The 18,092-nt window shown below is 36.3% G+C and overlaps 1 long non-coding RNA gene across 1 annotated transcript; it reads right to left on the minus strand.

The window, feature by feature from the left end:
• Positions 1-371: 371 nt before the first annotated feature.
• On the minus strand, positions 372-2,789 carry LOC149654947 (uncharacterized). Its single transcript, XR_016370349.1, has 3 exons — positions 2,715-2,789; positions 892-2,507; positions 372-833 (listed from the first exon to the last, which is right to left on the minus strand). It is a non-coding gene; the product is annotated as an uncharacterized LOC149654947 (long non-coding RNA).
• Positions 2,790-18,092: the final 15,303 nt, after the last annotated feature.

Genomic DNA, 18,092 nt, shown 5'->3' on the forward strand with positions numbered 1-18,092 from the left:
CTCCTGTAAGCCAAGCTTCTGGGCGACAAAGTTTTGAGGGAATAAGGGACTTGTCAGCATGCCTACCCTACAGGAACTGACTACCCCGCGTCCGCGGGTGGTGAAATACCCCAAATCCCCCCTCCTTCACCACTCGATTAAACCTCAAGTACTTCACTCTTTACTCTAAAATACCAACTGATTAACCTTGGATTTCAATTTTCATCAAAACGCCTTAAAGTTAATATACCATGATGGTATATTACATTGTTTAACGGACGTTTGCCAAACAAAGCAAGGTCGAGGGAACCAGTAAAAATTGCTGCCAATTAATGACGTTAAGCAGTAATGCCTTCTGAGTTCAATAGTAATAAATATAGAAAAAAAAAATCAACTGGATTGGAGATGTCGCTACCAAACACAAGGCACCTCATTAACTCTCTGAACTGAACTGCAGATTCTACATCAACAAAACAAAATCAAGCGCGATGGAACCAGTAAAAAAACTACAATTAATGACATTAACTCCCAACGCCATCTGAGTTCAATAGTAATAAATATAGAAAAAAAACCTAAAATCAACTGGATTGGAGATGTCACTAACGAAATACAAGGCACCTCATTAACTCTCTGAACTAAACTGCAGATTCTACAATAGCAAATCACTACCAATTTTAAAAAGCATCTTTAAGTATATTAGGACTAATTTAACAAACTCCCCTTCCCTTTTTTATACCTTAAAAAAATATAATATTGAAACACATGCTTACTATTTTTCTGGCAATTATATAGTCTCAATTTGACAATCCTAGGATTAAATGTGTGTAAATATTTTTTCATCATTGAATTGTTCACTTGAGAGATTAACAAAATTATTATAGGCATTCATACGATAATGTTGAAGTCTCTCACTTTATAAATCCAACCTTCACGTATGACTGTCCTTGAACATTTTTTTAATCCCTCTCACGCATTCATTGTGAAACTTACATTTTAGATTCATTTAAAATTAATTATAGTTACTCTTAGCTTTTCCCTGTTAAGGTCTATTTTTTGGCAGCAGGACGCAATCACTAATTATCCTCAAAAGCCTTTCTGGTGTCAAAAACAATTTTCTTTGGAAAAACCCTTTAAAATATGCAACTTTTACCTTTAAACGTAAAAAACAATATATTTATTGACTGGAATAAATTTATAATGAATACCATAATTAAATAACAACTAGGGAAATTAAGCCCAAATTACATGCTGTAAATAAACGTGGCAAGTATCAAACCAAATGTTTATTTAAATAAATAATTTGCGCCTTCCAATATCATAATCATGCGTGTTTAAAAACTTGAAAATAGTCAAACAAAAACATTCTTAATGCAATTTAGTACTTGAAAGTAATTTTTAAACAGGCATTACTTAAAAACATTCCTATTTGTATTTTAACTATTATATGAAATAATATTATTAACCCTAAATTTTGTCATCAATAAATTACCGTAACTGTCATTTAACTTTATTTATTAAAAATAAAATAGTTTACAGGGCATAAAATAACATTCATTTCATGATTACAAGTAAATAATAATTTAATCCTGTTATTTCCTATATTTAATGATAAATCAAAGCATACTTCCATTGCCTGACCTCCTAGCATTCTGGCAAATCATTTAAACACCAACTTCAATTTCCCAAAGGCTGAATCCAATTAGAATTGTACTTAAGGGCGGAGCTAATAACATTAAAACTAAATGTGTGCCTGTTATTGTATTTCTTATTATTATCGAATTGACATCTTTCCCAAAATATTGCAAAATTGGATTTGTTTTCACCCCGAAATATTGCTAAAGTATTGCTAGTTTACTAATTTAATGCCATTTTCGACAAAAAATACTATCTTAGTTCTTTAAACTAGGTTAAAGTTAGAACGCCACTAAAGATGGCATATTCTATATGTTTCATTTCCTATCAAGGTTAAAAGAAATTATCCATTTTGAATAAGATCTTGTTAAAACAATGACATTGGAAATGGGGCTCAAAGATTTCTAATAGAGCATCTGGTCTTGGTCCACCTGAAATAGAGAGCTTTTAGTTGGAGGAGGAGCCGAGTCTCGTGACATAATTTACGCCGCCATATTGGTGGGTTTAAAGCAGGGATGAAGCTGAGACCACCCAATATGGCTACCAGAACCGCGGTAAGACTTGGGAGGGTGTGACGTACTACTATCCCATCTGAAAGCTCTCTATAGTGTGATACTACAATCTTTGTCAGCTTTGGTCATACAATTTAGACTAAAAATATTGATGTGACGTTCCCATAGCTCCGATCTCTCAACAATTTTCTATTGAATGATGAACTACTTCCTATATGGAGCTAACAACTGGCTAGGGGGAAGAGATAGTCTGATGTCACGCAGCCCCTCTCTGGTTGGCATTTTTGCGCGTAGAATACTGTTTCCAACCGTTAGGGGGGATGAAACTCCAGTAAGAGATAGAAGGGTGTGACGTTTCAGGGTCAGAACTGATAGCTCCCTATTCTACGGCATGCAGAAATAAGCGTTGAAATAATCAATATAAAATCACCAACGTGTCTACACAAAATTAATAAAAGTTAAGACCGAAGTCACAGATATTAATCAAAACGTCTTGGATATAACCAAGACCTAAAAAGTATCGATAAGAAGAGAGTTAAGCAAGTGACTGAAGGCCCAGATATTAAAAGTTTTTTTTAAATTAAGACTTACATGCTTAAGATGCTGTTCGGACAGTGGGACAAAGGACGATCTTCCTCATAGAGCTTAACATGGCGGGTGGGTAAAAAAGGAGAGCGCGTCGGACAGCCCCTTTAAGAAACTTATGTTCCATCACCCTATTGCATTGAATAAACTTAATTTACTGGTAGTCAATTTATTCCCTCTCAATAATTTGAAAAATTTACTTATCTCGGGTTTTCGAGCACAATTCCATTCCCCGTTTACATTTTATAACCACATTTATCATTTTTAGGGGATTTCGTGATGAAAAATACCATAACACGCGTATCTCTATGATAACACGTAACAATGACAAAACGATTTAGTCGTAGTCTGCTTTAGCCTCTGCTATGCCCGATACGAGCAAGGAGGATGCGTTGTTACAGGGTGGGAAATAAGGATTTTTTTAAAACTGGACATTGGGCCAGCGACCCCCCTGGCCTGGAATAAATAAACTGGTCCATGACCATTGACCAGGGCGCGTCGTCTGCTAAACTAAAGAAGTGGGTAATTAAAATAGTTGAGATAATGTCTGGACTCTGGTTACCCTTGAATTTTCTTAGTGGTCCCGTGGACCACTGACCCCCCTCCGATTTGATTTTTAAACTGGTCCAGGCATTTTTTAAACTGGTCATTTGCCCTGTGCCACCGCCTTATTTCCCACGCTGGTTGTATACATCGTCCTGGCTAGAAGTACGCCTTGTACCACTCTCATGCGGCGTCAATGCGTCATGCCCTCTTTCGCTGGCCTCGTCACCAAGGCAATAGCCCACTCAATTACGCGTTAAGCTGATCCAAAATTCCGTGTGAACGTACTTTTTAAGGTATTCGTCACCAAATAGTAATTGTTTTTGAGAACATTCCTCGGCTTGAAATAGGACAACTACGAAATAATTCGACCAAATTTTATTTTATAAATATTTTTTACTATTTCAATTTCTATAAAAGTATTCTACCAAATGCATACAGAGTGCCACCAGAAGTCTCTGCGGCTACTAGAAATACTACATTTATATAGGAAGATAAAATAAGCAGCGACAAGTATATAAATGCAGGGCTATCCCTGATAAATCCCATATTCCTTTAAAAACCGTTAATACTTTCATTAACCTTGTTCCTGAATATATACAGACTAAGTAGCAGAGTCGAGTCACAGCCTCCTAGATCACGCGACTCGGTGAACGCAGGCTATATTGCAAAATAGCCAAGTCAGAATTTACGGCCTACGACCAAGCTGAGTCCAGCTGACACTCTCACACCCTTAAAAAAAATTCGAAGAGTATGCACCCCCCTACTGCTTGCGAACCATAGAAATGATAGAGACGCCATGGGCCTGGCATAGAACCGTGTGACCCTTGTCTGTCGTAGCGCTGCTATAGACCCTTTCTACTTAAAAAAGAGACATGTCAATCCTTCCTCAGTTTCGGGATATACAGCGGGGTTGACCCCTCGACGTCTCTACTCTTTTTATGATCTTTCCATCGACCGAGATGGAAGGCAAACTATTTTCCCCGTGTCTTTCCCTCTTACATATATTCAGTTTAACCAAGACTAAAAATCATAACTTCCCTATTGAATTTGCCGCCATTGTTGAAATTTGCACAAAAACAATAGGTTTCACTATAAATCGTTCAGGCCATGAACGCGGATATGTTAGCAACCTATTAACGACACAATGTCATACACGTACCATGGATAAAGAATGCGCGTGAGGAAAATAGTTTTCACGCTATAGGATAGGCAACTACCTATCTCGAACGACAGCTTATTCTGTATATACTCTTTACAACATCGGTTGTCAGCACGAGTAAACCTAGGTCTCTATGTAACGTAGCTTTGTACGTGCTGTCAAGAGACAAAAAACTTCAGGATCTTCAGGATTTAAAAGCGTTTAAAATATCCTGAAGTTTTTTGTCTCTTGTCAGCACGCGCAAGGCTAGATTACATAGAGACCTAGCTTTACGCGTGCTGACAACCCATGTTGTAACAGAGTATATACAGAATAGGCTGTCGTTCGAGATAGGGAGTTACCTATCCTGTAGAGTGAAAACCAATTTCCTCACGCGCATTCTTTATCCATGCACGTACTCTCCTAAAAATGATAAATGTGGTTATAAAATGTAAACGGGGAATGGAATTGTGCTCGAAAACCCGAAATAAGTAAATTTTTCAAATTATTGAGAGGGAATAAATTGACTACCAGTAAATTAAGTTTATTCAATGCAATAGGGTGATGGAACATAAGTTTCTTAAAGGGGCTGTCCGACGCCCTCTCCTTTTTTACCCACCCGCCATGTTAAGCTCTATGAGGAAGATCGTCCTTTGTCCCACTGTCCGAACAGCATCTTAAGCATGTAAGTCTTAATTTAAAAAAAACTTTTAATATCTGGGCCTTCAGTCACTTGCTTAACTCTCTTCTTATCGATACTTTTTAGGTCTTGGTTATATCCAAGACGTTTTGATTAATTACAAAAAAGATCCCATCTTGCAAAATAGGGCCCTGATACTTAGTATGATTTATTTTTACCTTTTCCAAAATATATAAATAGATAATTGCCACGTTTTCCACATTATATAACCAGCTTTCACCTTTTCCAAAATATTGACCCTAATAATTAGTTTCCACGAACGCGACAACCACACCTATACTCCCTATTCCGGAGTATAGGAAATAATTTATTTGTAAGCCTGCCTGATTTCACGAAGCTCTAGACCTCCCGAGAGTTCAGAATCATCCAGTGTTGCCAATGTGTGGGAAATTTTGGTAAGGTTTTAGGCTCTGTGGGAAAAACATAATTTTTTCCGAAATCGGTTAAATGTGGGAATTTCACTGTTTAAGTGTTAAAAATGCAGTTAAAATTAGTGCATTTTCGAAAATTAAATAATTGGAAGTGATATTATGAAATAAATTCGGTGATTGTAAATCTGACACTGGAAAAAGAGTAGCTTATTATGTGAATTTTAAAGCTTTATAGCGTTTTGGCGCATTTGTACATAATGTCAAAGCCATGCGGTGTGTGTTCCATATAAAATCTAGTAAGAAATATAGTCCAGATTAATGTGACTGTAACCTTTTTCCATATTTTAGCTGGGGGCGGGGCTAAAAAGGGCCTATGGGAAATGTCGGTAATTTTTCAAATGGAAGTGAGAAATCCACTTTCAAACATTGGCAACACTGGAATCATCTGCTCTACCGTCTACGAAGAGTGTGCCAATTTGCCAAAGCTTGACGAAATTGTTTTTTAATGCCATGACAATATTTTTTTAAGTTTCGTTCTAATTATATGGGATTTATAGGCTTATCATAATGTCATGAACGTAATCTGGTGGGGTTAGGAGTAGGGGCGTTGGGCCAATGAAACTACTGGTAGGGCCACAAGCAGTTTCCAAGAATTTTGGAAATATTTCAGGTAGGGCCAAACACATTGTAAGTAGGGCCGGGCCCACCTGGCCCTCCCCCTGACGACGGCCCTGCAAACTGTCCAGTGACCCCCTTAGTTTTCGAAAAAATTATGGGACATTTTAAAATTTTATTGGACAATGTCCAGTGTCCTGTGCTTATTTCCGGCCCTGCTCTAGGTTCTCTGCCTCTCGCTTATTGGCTCATTTGAATATTTTGTGGCGCGAATTGGATTTTTAGGAGAGAGGGACGACTTGCACTAGCTAAAGGTACGCATACCTACTACCCCCTATTTACTTCTGATATAACTTATTTTATCCATTATCTATATCAAACCATATTATTTTCGAAACTACCAATAAGAAATAGAAAGCCTTAACTTTAGTTTTCAAAGCCAACTAATCCAAACCACTGAACTAACGCTGAAAAAGAATATTGATAAACCGGTCAACTATAGATAAATTAACTCCTCATGATCATAATCTTTCCTACTGTTAAACCAAATACATCGGTTTAGCTATAATCATGTTAGGTTACAACATATTATAGACTAGGAGCGTTGCTTAAGCTTACTATAAATTAGGGCGAATAAATAATGCGAAGCGGTATACAGACCTTGTTTTGAACGGCGTACTTTGTGTTTTTTTCCTCGTGAGTAGCGTCGCCAGATGTCGCTTATTGTAAAATTAAAGCGGCTGGCCGGAGCTATTGGGGTGAAAAGTGGGTCAGAGAGTTGGTTACCATAATGCTTACCCGCCCACTGTGACAGTGGCGCCATTGCTTATGGCCAAAGAGCTGGGTGCTTTCCCCCTGAACTAAGGGCGGTCTCCCCCCAATAGCGCCGGTGAGCCTCTATAAGTGCCAAATGTTAGTGTATAGTTTTATTTATGACCCGCTGTTTTTCCTCATCTCATTTGAATCAATAGTTTGTAACGATGGTTTGGGTACCTTGTGGAAAAATAAGAATTCAAAGATTTTTCTCACAGCGACGAAAAATATTGTTGGCGCCTCTGGGATTTGGGGACCTCAGATAGGCAACCAGCTTTCCCCAACCTTAGTTACCCCTTTACAATACCTAGCCTTGAACTTAGAGCGACCGAATGATTTCAATACAAATGGTATTAAGTGCTATTTTTGGTACTGTTGGCCGAGCGGCTAAAACGCCGCGCGGTGTGTGGGACATAGGCCCGGGGGTGACCTGGGGCAAAAAGATCAATGCTAAGGTAAGAACCAGTAAAGAAGAATTCAGTTGAAGAAAACGAAAAACGTTAGAATGGACAGAACTGTTTAAGACTAAATAGAGCAGTCGTTCATGTTCGTGCAATTCACGTGCCGCGTAAATTCACGCAGCGTCATAGACGCGCAACGTAACACTGACCAGGTGCTCGCGTTAGCAACTAATAAGACGCGCACCGTAAGAAATCAGTACTGCGCGTGAGAAGACAACGACGTCGGCGTTCTTCGGCCATGCGTGAAGTTACGACACGCAAGAAAATCAGGAATCAATTAAACATAAGACAACCATAAGTGAAAGTCAACCTAACGTAAGTGACAATCGATACCATGGTATAACAACCCAATAAGAACAAACCATAAAACAATAAGAGCGGTGCACCTTAGTAAAACCATTTCGTATTATAACCGTTTTATAATTCACTATTTGCATATTAATTAATAATCTTTGTTTCTCTGTATGAGATTAAATTAGAATGTATGGGTTAATGTAAAAATAAGAAATGTTCCGAAATACTTTGTTAATTAAAACTTGTTAAGTGTTAAAACCGAAATCCTTCCTCGTTTCGCTAATTAGTACCACCCTAACGTTAGTTTAAGTTATCAATAAGTTTAGATTTTGTCAACGAAGTGAGCTGGATGCCTATGTAAGAATCAAGGTAAGAGGTAAGCCAGGGAAAATCGTTGTGTCGCACCCAAAATTATTTTAGCTAGGCCTAAATATTTTACTTTTTAAAAATTGTCCTCCTAATCCATTTTTCAAATAATTCTAAAATCATGAAAGCGTTCAGTATCAAAAATCTGACAAGTAAAGGGTTTCCATTAGTTTATTATAAGTAAATATAGGTTTGAATTTTGAAATTTAGATAGAGACAAATTTTGTGTATTCTTTATTTTGCACAATTACATTTAGTGACATTTAGTAATTATTTGGTCATTTAACATTTAGTTATTAGATTACATCAACAATAGTTATATATATGTGATTTTTGATAACTCGTAAACAAATTCTTGCTAGTGGACAAAATAGTAAAGGCTTTTTTAGAGTCAGGGCGAGTTAGTGAAATTATTTCTACTTTCAATATTCTGAGGGTTTCAATTGTTCTATTCCCTTAATGGAAATCACTTATTTTTTGCTATACTTTTAAATATTCTTTAGTTTCCCGCGGTGACCTCTACTTTATGATTACGTTTACACTAAAATCCGAACTTTTGATCTTGCCCAACGTATTGTTAATTCTTAATCGATTGCTTTCGTAATTCCCCTTTCTATTTACATTAATATGCTCTTAGTCAATGACCAGTGACTTGAAGGCGAAAAATCACGGGGATGACATCACTTCTAACTTACCTAGACTGTCAGCTCTGTCACCTACAATGGGCGAATACGGTCTGCTTAATGCTTATGCTGCCCCTAATTTACCATTAAACTGGCAAAACTACCACTCTTAAGTAAATAGTGATGTCAATGCTTAGTTGAAGAATACGTTGCCAGGGCCCCCAGAGGTGCTAATATTCTTATAATTTCACAAATCGTCTTATGTTTTTGGCATTTCGATGTAATGTTTTAAAATCCCAGCTGTATGACGTTTTAAACGCCGAATTACTAATTAGTGAGATCTCATTTGGTCAGATCAAAAAATCTCGGAGCTCTCTACGCTCGCTCAGGAATTTTTTAAACGCAATGATCACATAATTGAATTTATAATAATTCTACAGGGCCGGTAGGCCCTTGTAGATACGACTTGATACCGTTTTGTAACGTTAAAGTAATATTCACCCGCTTTTGCTAATTTCCTATGGAGATTAACATGGGTTTTTCGTGATTTTTCCCCACCGATAACTTAAAAACTACAGCGAAGATACTTTTCGGAATTATCTTAAATTAACAATTAAGTATTCAGGGTGTGCTATCGGCCAGCTTGATCAAAACAATTAAGTCTAAGTATGTTAATTTTAGTTAATTACAGAAGTACGGCTTTGACCATCGTGATTGGACATAATAATTAGCTAGATCTCTCGGAAAACTACGTGTCTGTAGTGTGGTGGTTATCACGTCCGCTTCACACGCGGAAGGTCCCAGGGTCGAGCCCTGGTAGATATTTGTATTGACCATCGTGATTGGACACAAGAATTAGCTAGATCTCTTGGAAAACTCAGTGCTACCACGTATCTATGGTGCAGTGGTTATCACGTCCGCTAGACACGCGGAAGGTCCCAGGTACAAGCCCTGGTAGATACATGTTTTTACCATCGTGATTGGGCGCTTGAATTAGCTAGATCTCTTGGAAAACTCAGCATTACCACGTATCTATGGTGTAGTGGTTATCACGCAGAGGTGGGCAAATTCGCGAATTTTTCGATCCTTCACCGAATTTCCCCCGCTTGGTAGTACAACGTAATTCGCGATTTGCCCAACACTGTTATCACGTCCGCTTCACACAAGGAAAGTCCCAGGTTCGAGCCCAGGTAGATACATGTTTTAACCATCGTGATTGGACATAATAATTAGTTAGATCTCTTGGAAAATTTAGACTTACCACGTGTCTGTGGTGTAGTGGTTATAATAAATATTTAACAATTATTTCACTTCACTTGGTTTAATAATATGACATAGGTAGCATACTTTTTCCCTACTTTTAAAACCATTAAACTAAGTAATATTAGAAGTTCAACAGATTGTCAAAAAAAAAGATGCTAAAAGCCACTGTAAATGGTGCTTAAATGCCTAATATTTCCTTAATACTTCCAAATAATATTAGTAAATGGCGTGAATTGATCATAGAAATGGGGTTAAAGTACACCCTAAATGATGTCTTTTTTGGCACTGGAAAAAACAGCATATATGGTGTTTGAATGCACCATTATATTTTAGAGTGCAAATGTATGACGGTAAAGCAAACATAATTATTCAAAATTTAATTACATTAAGACTGAAGTGACAGATATTATATAAAAACGTCTTGGTTTGGACCAAGTCCGAAAAAACAAACGATATGTGTGAGGTTTATCAATTGACTGAAGTTCAGATATTGAAATTTTTTTCTAGTTATTTTTATCCACTCAATCCTTAATCAATATTTAATTCAATCAACTGATTTTACTGTTAATCGATCTAGTCCCTCTAAATTAATTGAAAAAATTACATATCTACGCTTTTTCAAGAACAATTAATTTCATGATAAAATGTTTTCGGAAAATGTAATTGTTCTTGAAAAAGCGTAGATATGTAATTTTTTAAATTAATTTAGAGGGACTAGATCGATTAACAGTAAAATCAGTTGATTGAATTAAATATTGATTAAGGATTGAGTGGATAAAAATAACTAGAAAAAAATTTCAATATCTGAAACTTCAGTCAATTGATAAACCTCACACATATCGTTTGTTTTTTTCGGCCTTGGTCCAAACCAAGACGTTTTTATATAATGTTATATGTCTCCAAAATTTATACACTTCATTTCCTGTTTTTTTTCATTTACTTATTTCCATGTGTCCAAGACATATCTTTATTGGATGTAAATGTCGTCTGCTTTACTATACATTCGCTACGCTTGGAATACTGCTTTTATAATTCGTAAATTTTTACTTTAAAGAAAGTGATTTAATTCTATATCTAGGTCAATAATATTGTAGTAGTAGTCCTCCTCTTGACTCGGAGAGGTAATATTTTTTTTTCAAGTTGTTGTATTTAAAATCATAAAAATTAATACTTAAACTTAATTGTTCTTTATGAAACTATCGGAAGGCTCTACGCTGTACTGTTATTTTTCATTTAAGATGGTTGCCAAACGTAATGAACGAATAGTTTTATTTATACACGATCCCAATTGAAGGCCATTTTTCAAAAAATTCCCAAGTTATCTCTATGGACAAATATGGTGTTTTTCACCAATATTATTTTTCTCCAATTTTCGTATTCATTTTATGGATTCTAAAACCACCCTTAGCAACTTTATTACTTTTAAAAATTACTACCGCTCTCTTAGAATATAGATTTATACTGATGTAAGAAACAGTAAAAATTTTAAATATAGATTAAATATCTTGCAATATCGAGTAATTAATTTTCAACGTTTGGAAGCTTTCCACTTTGAAGCAAACTGCCTCTTTTCTTCTTTCTTAAAAATAATAGATACTGTCAATCTTTTAGACTAGTGTTAGATGGCGGTATATTTTTGTTTAAAACTGTGCTAACTTTTTGGTATCAAACCGGTTACCGAATACCAAAAGATTTTCCTTATCAAATACCGAATCGAATAGTTTATTCTAAATCGACTACCAACTAGGTAGGCCATGGTAAAATTTGACTAAGCCATTAATCATGAATAGTTAAGCGTTGTATTTGCGAATAGTTAACCCTAATTCTTTCGAATACTAGGCTTAACTTATCGCGATTAATCGTGTAGTAACCCTAATATTCGCGAATAGTTAATGTAAAGTATGGAGAAAAAAATTAAGATGCTCCTAAATTTCAAAATACCTCTCCTCATTGGTGGCCAAGTATTTCTTAAAATTTTCATAGGCACTTGCTGGTAGTTTTTGATGGGAGACAAGTAAAATTGGGATGATATTTTTTAAAATAAGGTGGGTGTCTCTAGTTCAGATGACCTAAATTTATGGTAGTCGATTTTAACCGAATAGTCAGTTCGGTATACGATATTCGTATCGAATAGTGCAAATAGGCTTATAGAATTATTCGGTTCGGTATTCGATCGAAATATTCGATTGAAACTGTTAACCGCACTCCTTTACTTCAAATTTAAACCTTTTGATGCTTATTGATTTCGATTTGACCACAGTAGTCAAATTAGGAGAGAAAACGACAAGGGCTTTGCACATTGTACTGTACGTTGCAAAAGTGAGAAGCTCTTCTAACTTAACAAAAAGTTGCAAATATCAATTACCGTCCTGTAGCCTTGCAGTATTTATACTGTTTCACCGTAATAATGCTGAATGTAGAACTTTGGATTTTCTAATCGCAGCCGATTTGCTTCAGACCAATATGTTCTTAATATTACTCTTTGTTGATAGAAATCATTTCTCCGAAGAGAACGAACGATGCAATAGCAAGACCCATTAGCCACAAGAGAAAAGATCCACTGACTACTTTGATTGTCGAAGGTAAAGTTTCCTCTAGAGGTCGTCTCCATCTTGACATCTCGTAAATAATTTTCTTCGGAATTGATTTATAGTGGATAAAATTGCGCTCCATTATATTCAGAACCCTGCGGATTTTGAAATTAAATCTTTATTTCACACTATTTATATGCCCTTTAATCCAAAAAATACATTGAGATTTCTGGCCATGAACTAGAACTTTGCATTTCAAAGAGGACAATGTATTTTCGACCCGTTTACTATGAGTGCAGGGAAAACACATCGTTCTCTACACTTCTCACGTTAATACCATTAAACAATGATTTGAAATTATAAGTGACCGTTCTACACTAGATCCAAATCTCTAGGAGTGTTCGAATACAACTTTTTGGGTATCGAACCGGTTACCGAAAACCAAAAAAGTTCCTAATCAAATACCGAATCGAATACTTTATTCCAAACCGAATACCGAATAGTTCGGCATTTGGGAAATTTTTTACTAACAGATTAGTCGTGAACAGTTAAGCCTAGTATTTGCGAATAGTTAACCCTAATACTCGCAAATACTAGGCTTAACTTTTCTCGATTAATCGGGTAGTAACCCTAATACTCGTGAAAAATTAATACAAAGCAAGGAAAAAAACATTTTCAAGCTCCTATACTTCAAATTACATCTCCTCATTGGAGGCCAAGTATTTCTTAAAATTTTCCTAGGAACTTGCTGGTAGTTTTTGATGGAAGACAAATAAAATTTTTGGGATGCTATTTTTTAAAATAAGGTGGGTCTCTCTTGTGCCAAGGACCTAAATTTATGGTAGTTGAACTTTAACCGAATGGTCAGTTCGGTATTCGATATTCGTATCGAATATTGAAAATGGGCTTATCAAATACCGGATCGAATTATTCGGTTCGGTATTCGATCGAATTATTTGATTGTGCCATGGTTTCTCACTTGCTATAGCGCCCAACCTCATTCCTTATAAAATGTCGGTAAAGTCAATGTCATAAGCAAAGCACCGTATCTACCTGACATATTCTGAGAGATTTTAGTCAATGATACATGAAAAAAGTCATCTTTCGAAGCTGATCTTTCTGCTAAACGTGCTCAATTCTTTCAGCGCCACTGCAAACCGCAATTATATATGATATTTCTTTAAGCAATAAATATGAATATAATCATAATTTAAATCAAAGGTGGCACAGATCATATGCTAAAGTTTCTTATTTGTAACCTGAGTTTAAGAACTATACGAGATAATCGGCATAGATAGAGCTCGTAAAGCTTCGAATATCATGTTTATGATAAAAAAGACTAGTGGTCAAACTGGAATAACATCATCGTTTTCTTGACGCTTTTAAGTGTTTGAACCTAGGGGTGGACGTTTTGGAAAAAACGTACGAGATTTCCAAATCCAATTTGATTTCTTCCGATTTCGTTGGTTTGATTAGATTTTGTAGAGTGAAGTCGCACGAATTTTTGCTCCGCTAGCATTCGGGTTAACCGCTAAATCCGCGATAACGTTACTTAAAAGTACATTTCTTTTTTTACTATCGGACTCCCGCTAACCCGGAGTTTTGATAATGGGAAAAGCGAAAACACAGGTAGCAAGCGTGAATTGCCTTATCTGCCAGAAAAGAATAGCTGCGAAACAAAACGCTATTCCTTGCAAAACATGTAAAATAAAAACGCACAACCAATGCCTAAAGATTACGATAGAAGATGCGAAATTACTATACAACGGGAAAACCAGCAAATACGAATGCAAAGAATGCAAGAAATTGAAACTCGCTGCCATTACAGCTCAAACGGATGAATCAACCGACGACGACGGCGAATCAGAATATGAGGACAAAGACAAGCCTGACAAACCCAATACTAGCCGAGGTAATAACTGGTCCACTATGGACGACTATATCGAAAATTTAAATGAATACTTTAGAATGGGGAGCTTAACCTGGGATAAGGACAGTGCCATAGACCATTTATTCTCCTCACTATCGGAAATATTAACATTTACTAACGTGTTACAAAATGAAATAACTAGTCTACGCCAGGAAGTGACCCTGCTAAAAAACCAAAGTACCCATAAGAATGACTTAAGAATCCAAAATCAGCCGTTCGACCTAAATAGGCCAATGAATATTAATCCATTGAACATTGGGGGCAGCTGGCTTAACCGCCCTAAAGAACTACCATTAGCTAACCCAAAAAACAACTCATTTCCAAAAAACTCTCAAAACACCAATGCCAAACCCACGGCCCGACCCAAAGTAGGTCCCTTGGCAGGAGCTAAAAAACTCGAAACAATTGTAGCGATTGCCAAACCACCTAAACAACCCAGAGAAAAAGCACTCTTTATCTCACGCTTACCGCCGAATCTCACCGCGGCTGAGTTGAAACAATACATAGAGACCGATTCAGAACTTAAGACTACACAATGCACACGATTACGAACTAAAGCCACAAGTTACTCATCCTTTCACGTAACCTCGACTGATAAGAATGAATTTACCTCCTTAAATAATCTACATAATTTCCCGCTTGATTGCGTTATGATGGAATTTAAGGGATACCTGAGCGAGTATCGCAAATACATACAGCCTTCAATTGAGCCAGCCGCTAGCGGCGAGGGTGTAGAGCCGATTGGAGATGAAGTCTAATACCACTCCTTTAACCATATACTATCAAAACGCAAGAAGTCTGCGCAACAAATCGGACGAATTATTTACAAATCTATTACTAAATGACTATCCTATTATATGTATAACGGAGACATGGCTCAAAAACTCGGATTTTAATGAGGATTATTTCCCCCCCAATTACAATGTCTACCGGAATGATAGAAATGATGGACGCCGTGCAGGCGGTGTCCTCATAGCCCTAAACAATACCCTAAATATAACACGTAGGCCAGACTTAGAAAAACACTTCGAAGCTGTTTGGTTGGAGCTAAAACTACTGAAAAACTTATATTGGGCACAATTTACATACCTCCAGACACCTCATTAGAATCCTACGATCTCCTAAAAACACAGCTAAATAACACGCTCCCATCCTATAATGGAGACATTATCCTTTTGGGAGACTTCAACCTACCCGGCATAACCTGGGAAACATGGGATGTGAGTAATTGCAACTACTATGTCAAACTGAAAAGCGAACATATATTCCATATTTGTCAACAATCCGCCCTGACACAAATAAGTATGATAAGAAACCACCAAAACAAGCAACTTGACCTTTGTTTCACCAATACACATACATGCAAAGTCATAACTCCCGGTGAAGACCTAGTACCCAGAGACCGATTCCATCCACCCATTGCATTAAGCTATCACAAGCAACCCTCCATAGCTAGAACCAGTGATGCCAAGTTTAATTATCAGAAGGCCAACTTCCTCGGAATCTATTGTTATCTCAGGGACCAGGACTGGAGTATGATATTAGACTCTAAAGACGTAAACAACTGTGTTCACTGTCTCACAAATGAGATTAACAAAGCACTACACCAATTCATCCCAAAAAAAGTAAAAACAAACAAGCGGAACTATATGTCATATCCACACTGGGCATCGGATGAACTTATCAAATCAATCAAAAGAAAAAAGTACTTTCATAAAAAGTACAAAACTCTATTAAACCCAAAGGATCAGGAAACATACAAAAAACTGCGCGCACAAATAAAGAAACAAATAAACAGGGACAAGTTAAACTATTCCAATCACATAGGGACGTCAGTAAATAAGAATCCGAAACTATTTTGGTCTTACGTAAACATGAGAACCAAGGCAAAAAAGCAGCATATAGTACTTACGAAAGATGGCACACTCGTAACAGACAATAATCAAATTGCAAGCGAGTTTGCGAACACTTTCGCAAAAATTGCCGACGACAACGCAGACCCAAATATCCTTCTCACCAATCACAACAATATGACAGACTCATTCTCCAGATTAACAATCTCAAGAGCAGACACTATATCAGCAATAAAGAAACTAAAGGTGCGCCTCTCCACTGGAAAAGACGAGATCCCCAACATAATAGTAAAGGGTTGCCAGGACATCATTGAACCACTCTTAACACATATATTCAATCTCTCGGTTGAAAAGGTATTTTTCCGGACACTTGGAAGGTGGCCATAGTTTCACCGATTTTTAAAAAGGGTTTCAGCGGTGATTCTAAAAACTACAGACCAATCTCACTGCTAAGCTCCCTCAGCATGATTTTCGAAACCATCATGTATAAATATATATACTCATGGTTCAGCAACAATTTACCGGAATCACAACATGGCTTCGTACAAGGCAGATCAGTTGAAACTAATCACGTATCATTCATGGAAGAGGCGAAACCGATTGCACTACAAAGAGGGCAAATGGATGTAATATATGTAGACCTCTCAAAAGCATTTGATCGTGTCTCACATCCTCTACTCTTGAAAAAACTACGGGCATACGGACTCGATGGAAGTCTATTAAAATGGGTCACCAACTATCTAACAGGAAGACACAATATCATAAAATGCAATGAAACCTTAACAAACGTAACTTATCAAGTTAACTGTGGCATTCCGCAAGGCTCATCCCTCGGTCCACTGCTTTTCAATATATACATTGCAGACTTACCCGCAATGATAAAACATTCAACTATCCTCCAATTCGCCGATGATCACAAACTAATAAAAAGAATTAATAATCTAGACGACTGCGGAGAATTGCAAAATGATTTAAACCACTTATCCGTTTGGTGCAAAAAGAACAATCTACCAATTAATGAAGAAAAAACAGTCATAGTCACATACACCAGGAAAATAAATAAGATCAACTTTAACTACACACTAAACAACAAATCGTTAAAGCAAATCGTTAAACTAATTAACTATAAAATTCACTCAAGTTTACTCTTGCGGACAATAAGCTTCAACACTTCAACTCGATTGACACATAAAAGACACTTCTTCTACGAAAGACAAGAAAATCTCAGGGTTGTTGATTTTTTTGATTTAAATCGGATTTTTTTGATTTTAATTGATTTATTTGATTTTTTTGATTTTTATTGAACTAATAGGTAGTAAATTACCAACATGAAAACTTTTGAGTCAAAATTAATCAAAAGTAAAATAATCATGACATTTAAGCAGCTATTGGATATTATTACAATTCATATGCTTGTATAAAAAGACTAGCTTGACTGCTATCTCATTTCCTAGCCTTTCCAGCAAGACAAACTGGACTTCTGGGAAAAACTCACATTGAAATATACCAAAACCATGATTATTTTTAATTTTAGGTCTTTTCTAGTTAAGTTTCTTCTCGAGTTTCTTAAACTGCTTCTTGAAATCTTAGAAAACATTTTTTAAAAATAAAAATATATTCTTGATTTTAATCAAATGATTTTTTTAAAAAAATCTCTTGATTTAAATCATGATTTAAATCAGTGATTTAAATCAAACAACCCTGATTGTCACTATGAGCCTTGTTGAATCTTAGCAAAAATATTGGTCCTTTGTAACAATGCAGAAATTTCTCATATACGACTTTGTGTCACATGAGACCACTATTTTTTTCTGGGAGATGTAGTTGAACCCAGATATAAAATAAATAGACTAAAACCCAAGTAATATGGATTTTTTTGT

This window comes from Phalangium opilio, unplaced genomic scaffold (genome assembly GCF_054372755.1).
Source record: "Phalangium opilio isolate 3A_F unplaced genomic scaffold, DU_Popi_V2 ptg000078l_1, whole genome shotgun sequence".
Classification (NCBI taxonomy): Eukaryota; Metazoa; Arthropoda; class Arachnida; order Opiliones; family Phalangiidae; genus Phalangium; species Phalangium opilio.